This window comes from Dermacentor albipictus, chromosome 10 (genome assembly GCF_038994185.2).
Source record: "Dermacentor albipictus isolate Rhodes 1998 colony chromosome 10, USDA_Dalb.pri_finalv2, whole genome shotgun sequence".
NCBI lineage: Eukaryota > Metazoa > Arthropoda > Arachnida > Ixodida > Ixodidae > Dermacentor > Dermacentor albipictus.
In genome coordinates this window covers 49,743,302-49,757,389 of record NC_091830.1, presented here as the reverse complement: position 1 = coordinate 49,757,389, position 14,088 = coordinate 49,743,302, and the positions used below count along the sequence as shown (strand labels likewise).

General features: G+C 45.9%; 1 protein-coding gene across 1 annotated transcript in view; it reads right to left on the bottom strand.

The window, feature by feature from the left end:
• LOC139051027 (steroid hormone receptor ERR1-like) overlaps positions 1 to 14,058 on the bottom strand; it is a 141,640-nt gene extending 127,582 nt beyond the window's left edge. Inside the window, exon 1 of the mRNA XM_070528035.1 lies at positions 13,749 to 14,058. The gene's annotated coding sequence lies outside the window, so the exon portion shown is untranslated. The remainder of the gene's footprint in view (positions 1 to 13,748) is intronic.
• Positions 14,059 to 14,088: the final 30 nt, after the last annotated feature.

Here is a 14,088-nt window from a genome sequence, read left to right as displayed (position 1 = left end):
GGTGGCTTCTGTCATGGCCCGCACACGAGGAGGAGGAAGGGGGTGGCCGAAAAGGGGGAACCCAGGCTATAAAAATCGCCAATGCCACCATCATCTCAGCCATCGCTGGCTTGCTGACAACGTCGGAGGTTTCTGGCACCGAAGCCAGTCTGAGAAGTAAAGTTCGTATCGAGCGAGACAGCTTGGGTCCGATGTGGCCTCTCACCATCTGCTCCCCTCTCCCTCAGGGCCTCAAAGTAGCTCTCAAAGGAGATGAGTGGGCCGCAGTCATCAACCCTTGCCACGCACCGAAGAGTCTCAGGCTGTCATGGTTTCAGGGCCAGTCTTGCAGCTTCGCGACTGTGCTGGCTCCTTTGAGAGGTATGCAGTGTGGTTCGTCGGATGACACATCGCCCTTCATAGTGTGCAACTCAGTAGCAAAAATGTGGAAAGAGTGGCCTATCAGACACTGAACATTAACACAGCAAACTTTCATGATGATATGTTGTATCTGATCTTCACTTTGAATCCCATTTGAATTAGCTCACAAGATATTTCAGTGGTACAATTACTCTGACAAACGGAGCCATGTGGTTCTATCACAAGCAATGCATCCAAAGTCTGAGTCGGCAGCCTCAAATCAATCTACACTGGTCTTCAGCTATCAAATTACAGGGCGAGCACGCACCTAACGGCTCACCAGGTTAAACTCAAATGTCATTGCCCAAGCCAATGTAGTAACACCCTCGCTGGATGTTATCTTCAGTGGCCCAACCCCTAGTGGAGCTCAGCAAAAGGAACAAGTTCGAAAAACCAATACAACTTTCAAATTTCGCAAGTAAGCTACAATGCCCATAGCAAGGCATGAGGGTACAGCACCTGCTAAATGTTTCAGGCCCATTAAAAAAGAAAAAGAGGCTGTAGCAACACCACCGTGTGCATAGGTTCAAGCTAATCGATCTTGTACGACCCAGGATCCGTCTCAGCTCATAAACGGCCCGAAAAGCAAACAGAGAATGCGTGCCTCGAGGCAAGTGGAGTAACGAGCCAGCCCCCCCCCCCTCCCCTACCTCACGGCTGAATGAACGAGGCTGTCGAAATGTTGGCAATGCTACAACCAAGGGTCCATTCTTTTCCTGCGCACTCTTTGACTGATGAGTAATTGGGCTTCACTACATTGACATGTTTCTGCAAAGGCAACCCCATGTCCAGCATGTACTCAGAGCACCCACGTGTTCATGCACCTGCCGATGAAGTTCACAGCCACCTTTACGTAGACGGTACATGTATCCCCCCAGGAGGTTAGGCTACCACACACATTCCCACTTTCTGAACTAAGCAATCACTGAAGAAAAAAAAAAAGAACAGCCTTCGAAGTTCTATCAGTACAGCACAAATTATTGCTAATGCCATCACCAGTGAATTGGGGTGACAACAAATAGCTAGCCTGCATGAGCTAATTAGGTTTTACTGTAAGTGTAGCAACCTACAATTCTGTCTGCTTCTACTCCATTTATACGAAATTACCTATGCCTGTGATGACTCCTATCCCCACCACATCCACCCTGCTTTATTTACACCACTAGTAATGCTTTAAATATCTCTCCCTTAACTCCACTGCTGACCATTCTATGCTCTCATCAGCTATCAACCCTAGCACTTCGAGAAGGTGAACATTCTCTATGGTTCATAAAGGCTGGGTTCTTGGCATACATTACAATATGTTGAGTAACCTCCTAGCATTTTTTTCTGCCGTAGACAGATGCATCATGCTGCTGCAAATATTTGCTTCTGTACGTTTTTGCCCTCAGGCAGCCAGCTCGGGACTCAGATAGCAAGACACTATTGTTTGCGTTCTCATACAAAACTTTCTTTCCCAATTTCTTTGCTATTTCTGTAAGACTCCATGGGCTTTCGTGTTTCCACCATTTACATACAATTTAGCATGGCTATTTCTCTCACTTCTGTTTTGATAACCCCAGATTGTCTTCTTGTACTTCCAATTACCCTGTACTTGGATGGCAGCTTTAGTGACCTCTTTTGGCATTTCATGCCCAAGCTTTTAAGGTACAGATATTACCTACTGCTGCCCACTAGCTGCCCACTTCTCATTGTCCATTTTCCCAAGTTCTTCAAACCTGAAGCTTCCCAACCGAAAAGCCACCAGTTGGTGATAAATTTACCTACCCCGCCTTGTTAGTTTAAGGTTGTTGTCACTGGTGTTTTTCGGCGCATTTCTGCGAATACTGTATCTTGATACAGTGTATACTTGAAATATTAAATTTTTACTTTTTCTGTTACGTTTTAATCGCCTTGTACAGTGCGATGTGTTGCGCTTTAAACGACAGCTGTTTGTATTAATAAAACCACACTTTCCCCTCACCTTCATTAAACTGTCACACAGGTCCACAGAGCATGCAACTTCTCCAGAGAACACCTATAATCATCTTCTACCCCATTTCACAGCAACCTCCCTTTCCACCGCTTCAACAGCAGGTGCTACCTTCGCAGGACCTCGCTGCCGTCATGGCGCAGGTACTCGAAATAAAAGTGCGTGGAAAGAGGAAGCGCACAAATGAAGGGTTCTCCCAGAACAATGCTCAAAAGGCACAAAGGTTGTATGCAGCACTGTGCAAGCACAACAGGTGTTGGTACCAAATTCCTCGAACCAATCACATTACTCATATGACCCATGCTGATAAGTATTGTTCAGCCATATTGAGAATAGCGGGCAGACATTAAAGAGGGCCATGCAACATTATGTGGTCATTGCAGGAGCAATCCCTAAGACTTGCAGCACCCCTCCCAGTCCCACTTGTAAGGAAATAACAATAGTTGCAGTCATGCCCAAAGTGCAAAGCAGTGACAGTTGCAGTCACAATCCCGTGACAATGCTGCAGCACTTGCACTGCACTACCCGCAATACTCTCTTGCATCCTCTAATGTTTGTCTTCCCCACATGACTCTCATGTCTCCTGGCATTCGGCTTCTCAGCAGAACATACACGCAATGGAAGGAACCAGTGTTACCACAAGAGGCAGTGCGAGTGTTCTGATGCGTTCTGATCTCTTGAGAATTTTATACACCCCAAGCAAAACTATAGTACAGAGAGAGTTGTCTGTAAAAAACATCTCTGAATAGGTATCAGCTAGAGTATAACGCGGTTACGCAAGGTACTTCATAACATAATGACTTTGGAAAATTAGCACTATTTCAGGTTAAATTGGACATATATTTATCAAGTTCCACAGGCTGTTTCGCTGCCATTTTCAAAGCTGCCCAGTAATTGCCCCTTTGGTCTCGATAATTTGCAGAATGCGGCTTCAAAAAATGGCTGCATGCCCAGATCTGGTAATGCAAGTTGCTTTTTTGCTATTTTCTCTCCAAAAGCAGTATTTATCATGAATATTTTATTCTGTTGTCTCTTTATTTTAGCCTCCCTCGCAGTCACACTCCATAACTAGTAGTCCGCGGATTTGAATCTTGTGAACTGAGAGGCCATGACGGTTGTGACATGGCCATTCAACTTCAACTATGCAGCTGGCTCACATTGGCTCATGAAGGCCGTGCGGGAACGTGCAGAGCCATTGTGTAGGACTGTCACCCAATGTCTTCATGCACCAAAAACCTGACTATGGATTCTTCCATTTGAAGCTTCTAGGCAAGAGACATCGCGACTTTCCAAGGTTGTCACAAGGACCTGAACATGATGGACAAGCCCAACCGTCCAGACATCAGCGTACTGGCAGTCCTTCCCTCCCTTTGCCACAAATGCAAATGGCATAACACTGTTAGAGCTTCAAAGCAAAATACTGCATCACATTCAGGAAAGTAGCAATCTCCAAATCAGTGTGGCTGGCAGTTAAGGCAGCCAGAATGGTTTTCATCTCGGCCAGAAATAGGAGCCGCAACCTTAGAACTAAAGTACAAGATTGTGGATTGAGGGGCTAATGTTGGTAAAGTTCAAAACCTGGACAGCTATCACAAGAGTTCTAATTTCCACAGAAGTTCAAAGCTTTGTTCTGAAATAATTTGCGCACCCCTATGTAGAAATTTGTGCCAGCAGCAGCATCTGTGCCATTGTATTCTGCCAGTAACAGCTTGTGCAGCCGAAACTCAGCAAGATAACAAAACAGTGCAAGGGATGCTTAGGACCGTGCAACAAGTAATGGAAAGGAAAATAAGTGTAACATTCAGGAATAAGATGATGGCATTATGGATCATAGAGCAAGTGAGGGCAGCTGATGTTCTAGTTGGGTTTCACTTTAGAGAAAGAAGCGGAGTTGGGAAGGTCATCAAATGAACAGCACAGACAACCAATGGTCCACTTAACAGAATAGGTGTCAAAGGAAAGGGAAATGCAATCACGGATGGCAGAGGATTGGGTGTATGTATTTGCGAGATCAGGAAATGTGCAGGCACATGAAGTCAGCTGACGCAAGAAAGGGGTAATTGCAGATCCCTAGGACAGGCCTTCATCCTGCAGGGGGACAAAAAAATATATGGGCAGGGATGATATTGATCACGACACAGAGACACTGCAGTGCTTGCAGCAAAGATTCAGCCACCATATGAAGTGCTTATCATCTGCAAAATCCACATGAAGTGTTGCATAGGGATGTCGCCCTCACCTATAGATTTACAGAAACAAGACGGAAATATGTCCCAGCCTGTACAGCAACGAGTTCTTGCCTCTTTTCAACAACACATACATTGTTGTCAGCTGGCACGACGGTCCCACTTTGTGAGAATCTCTTGAAAGGGAACAATGCTCTGCCTCTTGGGAGTGAGGCATGGGAGCTGCCAGCACTTCCCGCTGGCTTATCTCGAATAAACATACATGGACAAGCTGCAAAGTTACAAGCTTACAAGCTCAGCTGCAACAATACTAAAGTTCCGCATTACTACCGTACGAGGAAGAAAAAAGATATGAGTGAAAGAAGCACTTTGCACTGTGCTGACAAGCACCTGCCTACATGGGCTTTTCCCTTAGTATTTCAGGTGAGGGGCATGAAATGCACTCATGATAGGATATTTCTGGCTGCTATCGAACCTTGCATCACAGATGTATTGGGAAAGGCTCCCTCTCCTGCCCTCCACTGTCTCTGTAAGTGACCTCGGCTGCCAGCCTTGTGACCAGGCAATTGATTGATCGGACTAATCTTGATATTCGAAGCCAAGCAACAGAGGGCTTATGAGATATGCGTCAGCTGAAGACTACAGGGTTACTCCAACCATTGTAGATATGTTCACGTCCGAATAAACTGATCGGACTTGATTTGAATTGTGGTTCTGAAATGCACACCCAAAGCTCCGTATATGACAATCAAACCACATTGTTCAGTTTTTATAAAAAGTGTCACTGTCGTCTCTCTTCTCTCACTAGCCTCAAGCCACTCCACAATAACTCCCATCTACGTTGTGCCACTGATCACTTGCTCTTTTCCAGTGTCATGTTGGGAATTTTTCAAAGGTCCGCCAACTTAGAAAGGTGATTTTAAATGGACCGACACATCAGCAGATTTCATTGTTTTATCAAATATTTGCACCTCGACATAGCAGAAGGAAGCAACCTGTTGCGATCACTCATCACAGAATGCTGGTGATTGCACGTCTGAGTGTGCCAGCAATCAGCATGACAAGTACAGGTATCAACTTCAGCGTGAGGAAAGCCACAATATGCTGCCTCGTTCCCACTGGAAAAACTACCAGCTGAAACACAAATGTTATCACAGGCCAACAAAAAGAGGTTATTCACAAAATGATTGCGGAGATAGCACCAGCACTTGTGGTATCCCAAGTGGCGTGCTGCCAGTGTCAATAACATCGCATGGCTGCGTGCCAACCAAAATCAACCTGCACGACGACCATAGATGGAGAAAGCTTAAATGATATTGCGCGACATAAAAAACAACACGGACGTGAAAGAAGACGACACACCAAGCGCAAACTTTCAACTAAGTTTATTGTGCAGTGGCAGTGGCACAATAAACTTAGTTGAAAGTTTGCGCTTGGTGTGTCGTCTTCTTTCACGTCCGTGTCGTTTTTTATGTCGCGCAATATCATTTAAGCAATGGATTACCAACTTGCCCGGAATGCTGCTCTCATTAAGGAGAAAGCTTAATGGTGCATGTCACCAAGTATCTTTACAACTCAGAGTAGTCTGAGGCAAAAAAAAAGAAGAAAAGAAAACAACATGATTCGGTGTTCCATCAATGAGAATGAGCGTAGGCATGTGCAATCAGTGCCTGGACAGACCGGCGCATCAGCAACAAGAGACAGGTGTCCATATCTTTACAACAAATGGCCATGTATCATTTCTGCTCTGTAACCCAGCTCAAAAATGACACCACTCAGAGCTCATTCAATGGGAATTGAGTATCAACATGTACGACAAGTGTGGGAACAGACTGTCACATTTACTCATGGACATAGCATCATGCTTACCCACTACACGAAAGCATATGTGATAGATGCCAATGAGAATTTTGCTTTAGTAACACGGCACTTGATGGGTTCGTCAGAGGTACACTTCAAGAGAAACCTAAATTTTAACTTCTGTCACCGTCCTTTTTCTTATTTTTCTTTTGTAACATGTTAAGGTTGATAAATTGCCTTCTGTGCAATCGACCTTTGAGTTGGCAGTGCAGTATGAGTACTGCTTACTCCCAAACAAGTATGTTTCAATAACTACATAATCCAACATGCATGCACCGCTGAAACATTCTAGTGCAGAAGCGACAATCAAAAAAAAGGTAAAACATAGCATGTCTCCACAGTGTTACAGATAGTACTAAATGATTGAACACACTACGCAAACAGTCAAAAAAGGCAAGATTGTTGGTGAAATTAAAAGGAATTCTTTATCAATCCCACATATTTTTTTCTTCTTGTTTTCATACTAGTCAACCAGAGATAACCTTGAATCCTTGGCTTCAATATTAATGGAGAGGGGAACAAAAGACAGGAAAGTTAACCTGACTTTGTCAACTTTGCTGCTTTACATAGGGTACAGAGGGAAAGAGAAAGCAAAGGCACAAGAAAATTACTTCAGGGAAAACAAAAGATGTCTTTTTAATGGTCTGAAAAAGAAGGCTCGAAATGCCTTTATTGGTTGCCAAGAGGAAGGCCAACGAAAGTTCGTTAGACTCAAAGCTGACTGAAGTACCAGTTCCACAAAGGCGAGCCTTCAAAATTTGGGTGCAAGACATCAAAAGCTGTTTTGACGAGTCTCCGTTCTAAAGCTTTACAGCTTTAACCCCTTACTGACAATTGTTGCCTACAGGCAACACACCAGAAAACAAATTTTTTTTCTAGCCGAGTCTCGGTACTGAGTACGAGTTTTCGGGATCACTCACTTTGGCCAGCACTGAATGACAGGCAGCAAGCGTCATTTGTTGGTTTACAGCAAGAACACAGGAGGCAGAAGAAGTTCAGCACATGACTCGCTTTCTCTTGAAAACATGTTCAGAGGAGATAGATCAAAACAAGATCTCAGGCTGCAGTGGTGTCGCATGCGCGATCTAAAGCAAATGAAATCTACAGCTACGGTTCACAAGTGACATTTGACAAGAGCGGTTGATACAAATTCCAAACAAAGCGTTAGGTGGCTTGGGGCAAAGCCAACTTCCTGTTTTCTTCTTGGGGTTTCTATTGCTGAAAAAGTTTCAGCAAAATAATTTTTTTTTTTTCGTTGATTGTGCTTACTTTTGCGACAGTTTTTGCACATTTAGATAGAAAATAAACATTTCTTTCGGCTATTTATATGTGTCGTCCTTAAACGGTTAAAGAAGAAATAACGCAACTGTAATGCAAACACTACACTCCGTTTCACACATAACGGGCAACGCAAGAAAGGCCAGAGAGACTTCTCACATTGTTCGCAACCCAAACGTTTTGCATCTCATATGAAAGACAAGTGTATGCATCGTGTGATTTGATGTAACATCAAGTCTTGTACATATGATGTTGCAAGGTACGATGCTTTTGTTGCGTGGAAGGTGTCACAGATCCAAAAATACTCGCCGCCAAACAAATGGAATTACAAGCCTGTGCAGCGAACGGCTGCAACGTACCGCTTACACTCGTGACCAAAACATGGTAGCTATGCTGCAGAGTTGAAGCAAAAAGGTGCACAAGTAGAATATGTGGCTTGAGATAACCGCAGATCGACAAGTTGTACTTGTACTGTGCGAAATTGTTGCATAGAAAGCATTGCAGATCCTATGCAAATGTGAGGTAAAACATACGCCGCGAGGCCTAGAGGACAGCACAACAGGCTTAGCTTCAATAACACATGTTGGTGAGCGAGATAGTACATGACTATGAAAGCAAATAGCGCTAAGAATGGGACTAAACAGAGGGACACAAGATGGAGCACTTTGTCTTGCGCCCTTTTGTTCAGTCCCATTCTCAGCGCTGCTTGCCTTCTAAGAACTGCTTAGCTTCCATAGCATTGCCTGGAAAGTATAGAATGGAGCGTATCTTGATGCTGAGTGGCAGTGTCACTATTGTCCCGCACAACCATCAACATTGTTGTCTTCACAGCTTAACTTACCATGTTATTATTATCTAAACGCTTACCCCAAGGCGGCTGATGCTAGGCCAAATCTGGTGCTAAAAACGCAGCAGCTGCAACAGGAAATTCATGCTTCCCACCAGACTATAAGATCATACTTGAAAGTTATATCCCAACTAAATTTTAAATTGCATCCAGACAAAAAAATTCTGCATGCACAGTGCACGTTGCTGTAAGTGACCTGCATCGACACAACTGCGAAGTTTTTAAAAAACCCTGGGTGCATAAAAGATATGTGGAACATGTTAGACGCTGTTAGGTGCCATGAACAGATTCATTGATGTACTTGTGATAAACAGTTGTAAGGAGATTAAATAAAATGTTTATGATGCGACTAGACACAACTTTTTTTTTCTTTTGGGGGCGGGGGGGGGGGGGCAGGGGGGTATTAATGCATCTGTATTTACATTGTCAATTTACAAGTCTGTGTTCCTGTTGGTTTGGAACCAGGTTTCATTGTCTAAATGCCAGGCTCTGCCATTCAAGCTTTTGCTAGGCTTTGGCAAGCTCATACTATGTAAAATGTCTTGCCTAACAATCAAATTTCATTGTTACTATACGTGAATTTGCAAAAAAAGAATGGGTGAGAAAGACACACACTCTCCAAACTGAAAGTATAATGACGGAAGTATCCCTTTTCACCTTTTAAACATATGGTCACATGGTTCTGTAGTTGTGTAATCTGGACCGTTTCCCGCGTCATTTACAAGTGTATGTAAGTGTGCAGAGTGTAAATCGTCAGACAGGAAACGAGTGACCTTGCATGTCATGCTCAAACAGCATAAAAGCCAGCAAAGGCCAACATTGTCACGACATAAGCATTTCTGAGAGTCCAACGTGACAACATGGTGATCACATAGGCAATACAGGACCTGCAAAACAACCCATGTCTCTGAGCTGGCAATCAAAAAGGCAACACCGGGGAGAAACAAGATTTCCTCTGTTGTCACAGCTCTCTGACGCTCGTACATTGCACAAAGCTACTTGTTAAAAAAAAAACATATCTGCACACAACGGCATCCAAGATGATTAATGACCCATTTCTTATGCATGAAAAAGGTCAATGCTCACGCAGCGCATGCTAAAGCATCTGCCAAAGTCCTACAATCTCGAAGAGATGACAAGGCCGGTGAAATCGCAGAATGAAATGTCATTCTCCTAACTTTTGACATTAATACTCAAATGACAGCAATTCTGCATCTAGCAGTTTGGTATGTGTTCCTGTGCACAAAACAGGGTGTTCCCAATTGAAAACATCCGCCTTCAGTATGGAAGGTCTGGTCCAACGGAAATTTCTACAAAACATTTGTTCCAGACTGGTACTATACCTGGTGGGTTCTCTCTTACCTAAAACCTAAAGCATCTGCCAAAGTCCTACAATCTCGAAGAGATAAGGCTGGTGAAATCGCAGAATGAAATGTCATTCTCCTAACTTTTGACATTAATGCTCATATGACAGCAATTCTGCATTTAGCAGTTATGCCGATGAAGACAGCAGCATGAGTGCGTGTCGTAAATATGCATGCTAAACTCAAACAAGTTACTTGGGCAACTGCAATGAGGAGTACAAAAAGCGCTCTGACACCCGTTTCTGGTAACAAGAGGTTTCAGCTGCTCAGAGTCACAGATCTGTATTTGATGGCAAGTATGCAGCATGCTCATTTGAAAGGAAAGTTTTAACATCATGTGTAGTACCATGTATGGACTGCCTGTCCACACAAGTTTTCAAACCACCACCGCCACTGAAAAGCTTAAACGATTCATTTAAGCAAGCACTATTTGTACCGTAACGCACAAATTTCAACACACTGTTTCGAACACGCTATTTCTGTTTGCGTGTGAAAGAGATCGTAAATCATATTGGTATCATTCATTCATATTGATTCAGATCGTATACCATATTGGTATCAATCATTGAGCGCAGATGTATGTATCCTTTATGTTCATTTTTTAAAGCAGGTAGCTCCAGGCAATGCAGAAGAGTCAGGAGTGCTATGTCAAAGGCCATCTTGCTTCTCTCCAAAGATATCTTCTCAACGGACAGCACAGAGATGTTTGTTCTGTACAGGTTTTGCAGAGCTCATGCAATCCCCATTGTATCGTGTTGGCCTCTCCCAAAAGCCTCTTTCATGGCCTGTTGGTTTCTACTGGCTCAGATGCCAGCTTTTCAGCATGAAATGCAATGTCAATAGTTTCCTGTATGGCTACTTACAGTCTGACAAAAATTAGGCAATTTTTTATTGATGCGCACTACTCATGAATCGCACGGAAAACACTCCGTACTATGCGACTCCAAAATCACGCGACCATACATTTGTACATGGTATGTAAACGCACTATATTTCAGAGTGAGTGTGAGCCAAGCATTCCTTCCTTCAACTTCGCCCTTGGCAACCAAGCCATGTTATATACTTAGTTTTTCGATTTTCTTTTTCTGTAACACTCAGATTTGGAAAAAAAATTACCATGTGCAGGACGTGCACACACTACGGTTACACATGGGGCGTACCAAAGATTTGTTTGACGTGGCAAAAATGCTTTTAAGCATCCTAGCTGAAGATAAATCGTACACATGCAAACAATGGAAACAGCAAATAGCATGCTAAGGATGTTGAAAGCCCCTAATATTTGTTAAAGAACGGTTTCAAATTGTGCAACAGCCAAAACCATGCACGAGGAAAAATTCTGAGCAAATATTAACAGTAAACAGATGGAAAAGGCTTGCTGACAGCAGCTGTGAAAAAAAAGACAATAAAAATGTGCAACTATGATGCACACCTGCACATAGAGAATGAGAAGTTTGGTATGTGTTCCTGTGCACAAAACAGCGTGTTCCCAATTGAAGAAAACATCCGCCTTCAGTATGGAAGATCCGATGAAACGGAAATTTCTACAAAATGCTTGTTCTAGACTGGTACTATACCTGGTGGGTTCTCTCTTACCTAAAATTTTTGGCCATGTTCATCTGTCCCAAATAGCTAACTGATCAATTGAATTATTTTGCAGATTCTCAGCATGTACAACCGATCTCCTGCAGGTCCCTGACACCTCTAAATGGCTCCTAACCAAAGGTGGTCCATAAAGTTAGGTTTAATGTTCTCGACCACGATTCTCGTCAACAGAAACAAAAAGAATGATCTTATACGTCAAATTCAGTAAAGCAAGTGGCACCGCACACCAGAATAGGCATCAGCACGTCACATTATGCATGTTCTCAAACGCGGAGCAGACGCTCAAAAGCAGAGCATGCCGATTATCATAATTGCAGCACCCTGGCATGGCCAGCACGAAATGACAGTGCTCGCATAAAATTTCACGCAGCAAATAATACAGCAGTTTAAGCAAACTGCTAAGCCATGCGAACAAAAATGCTATCGGTTCAACAGCTTCGATGCATTCGAAGCAAGGCAGCTAGCTGCACAGGGCGCGACTGGCATGGCACCCGTACTATGCAAATGGAACGATGCATTCGCATTAACGGCCAAAATGCTTTCGAAATGGCAGCACCGGTGGGACAGCTCGGCACAACAGTGAGTTTCACAAGCGCTGTGGCCACACTGTCGTGAAGGCTGTGCTCACGAACTGGGGACGATCATCTGTGGGCGAGCGTTGCAGGGCAGCGCACGCGTGTGACACGTAGCGGGTCCTGACAATGACGCTTTCCCTTGAAGGCTTCCAGACAATAGCGCTATACTGTGCCACACTGCAAGGCTTCTTGCAGAACGCACAGCACTACGCGAGCAGGTGCGTTCGAACGAGCGTTCTGTTTTCTATGCCTCGGCCCCCAGCACAGCCACAGCTGCAGCTTCTGCAGCTCTCAAGAACGCCGGCCGCTCACGTGACTACAATCGACAAGGCGATTACGCGAGTCCCGCGGCAGACCGGAAAACATTCCGCAGCGGGGCAGGCGCGCCTTACGTGCCGGGTTTTCAAGTGTAGGTATAACGGGGTAAAACTGGGGGGGAAAAATACAAGGTGGCCGGCGCAAGATGCACACGTCACAAGCCCCGCTGCCGCCTCACGTGGCAGCACGCACGCCAGTCACTACGCAAGCGGTCGACGTCAGCTGGCATAGTAGCGTGGGGGAGTTATTAGCCGCTAGGGCAAGGCGACGCGCTGAGCCCCCAAGTGAAATGAACAGATCGCCGACGACATGGCATTCTGGGTGTACAACTTTCTTTCATTTCCTTAACGGTTCCTCAACGCACGCACGTGACAACCGCAGGAGCGCTGGGCGCAGGCGACCCTACGTAATCGCCCGGGAGTCTTGTGTTAGTGATATATCAGGGGGAAATATGCAGACGGCAGCGCGTTGCCTCGAGCCGCAATCGTATGCGAGAAAAGCGTCGCGCTTTCTCTCTCTTTTCTTTTTCTTTTTTTCTCTCCTTCCACGCTGCGCTCGCTCGTCCGTCGTCGACGCCGTTGCGCTTCCGTGTTTACACCATCGACGCCGCTCTCCCGCCCGCTAGTTCACTTTCGCTCGGCCGACGACAACGTAAAGAAACGCTTCCTGAAAGCATGCGATGCCTCCGCGCTTCATTCACAAGAGACACGGTGCGGATACGGGACGGGGGCGACGGCGAGCAGACGGCGAGCAGACGTCGACGATGTACCCGGACGAAAAACTACTCGCGGTGGTGCATCGGTGCACGCGACTGCCGACGTAATCACGGCTCTCCGCTCCGCAAAAACGCGATGGTTTCTCCTCGACGATAGGCTCTGCTCTCCGCCAACAAGCGCGGAGAAAAAAAGAATAATAATCGTACCACAAAAGTCTCGCGACGCAGATTAGGCGAGCACTACTGCCCCGTCGGGAACACTTCCACCTTCGGCCGCGTGCAGCCGGTGCAGCACAGCGGCTTCGCCAACGGTCGGTCGGCACGTTGAGGGGCTGGGGGGAGAAACCGAAGCCGCTCAACACGCCGCTCGAGTTAAACCGTTCTTCGGCGAGATTCAAAAGAGAAAAGACAGACGGCGCTTCAAAAATAAACCCCTCCCTCACCGCTCAGGCGCCGCGGTTTTCGAGACGTCTTGCGGCGGTTAGGAAGACTTGCCGCCGCACGAGCTAGCAGACGATCATGTGCGTGCAGGCGGCCCCGCAAGAAAAAAAAGGCTTAGCGCAGATCTCGAGGGAGAGGCCTCGGAAGGAGCGCGCTCGCTCGCAGTGCACGGCGTGACTCCGGCGGCTTACTTTTGAGGGCTGCTACTGCTGCTTCTGCTGCCGCCGCGGCTCGTCGTCGTCGGCAAAGGTCAAGGGTGGCGAGCGTCGCCGACGCTGGTCGCTGGCTTCTTCTGGCCGAGAGGGAACGGCGGCGATCGCGGCGTGACCGCCGGAAGCCGACACGCACGGGCACCATCCGCACCGAGAGCGGCGAAAGTCTCGGAAACGGCACCACCACCGCGGCTCGGGCTGCTGGGCCCAGTAACCCACATTCAACGGGCCGCACGCACACACGCACGCACACACACACACACCGTACGCCGGATTGCCTGCTTGCTTGCGGCGGGCTACCTATGCGCTCCTCCGGCAG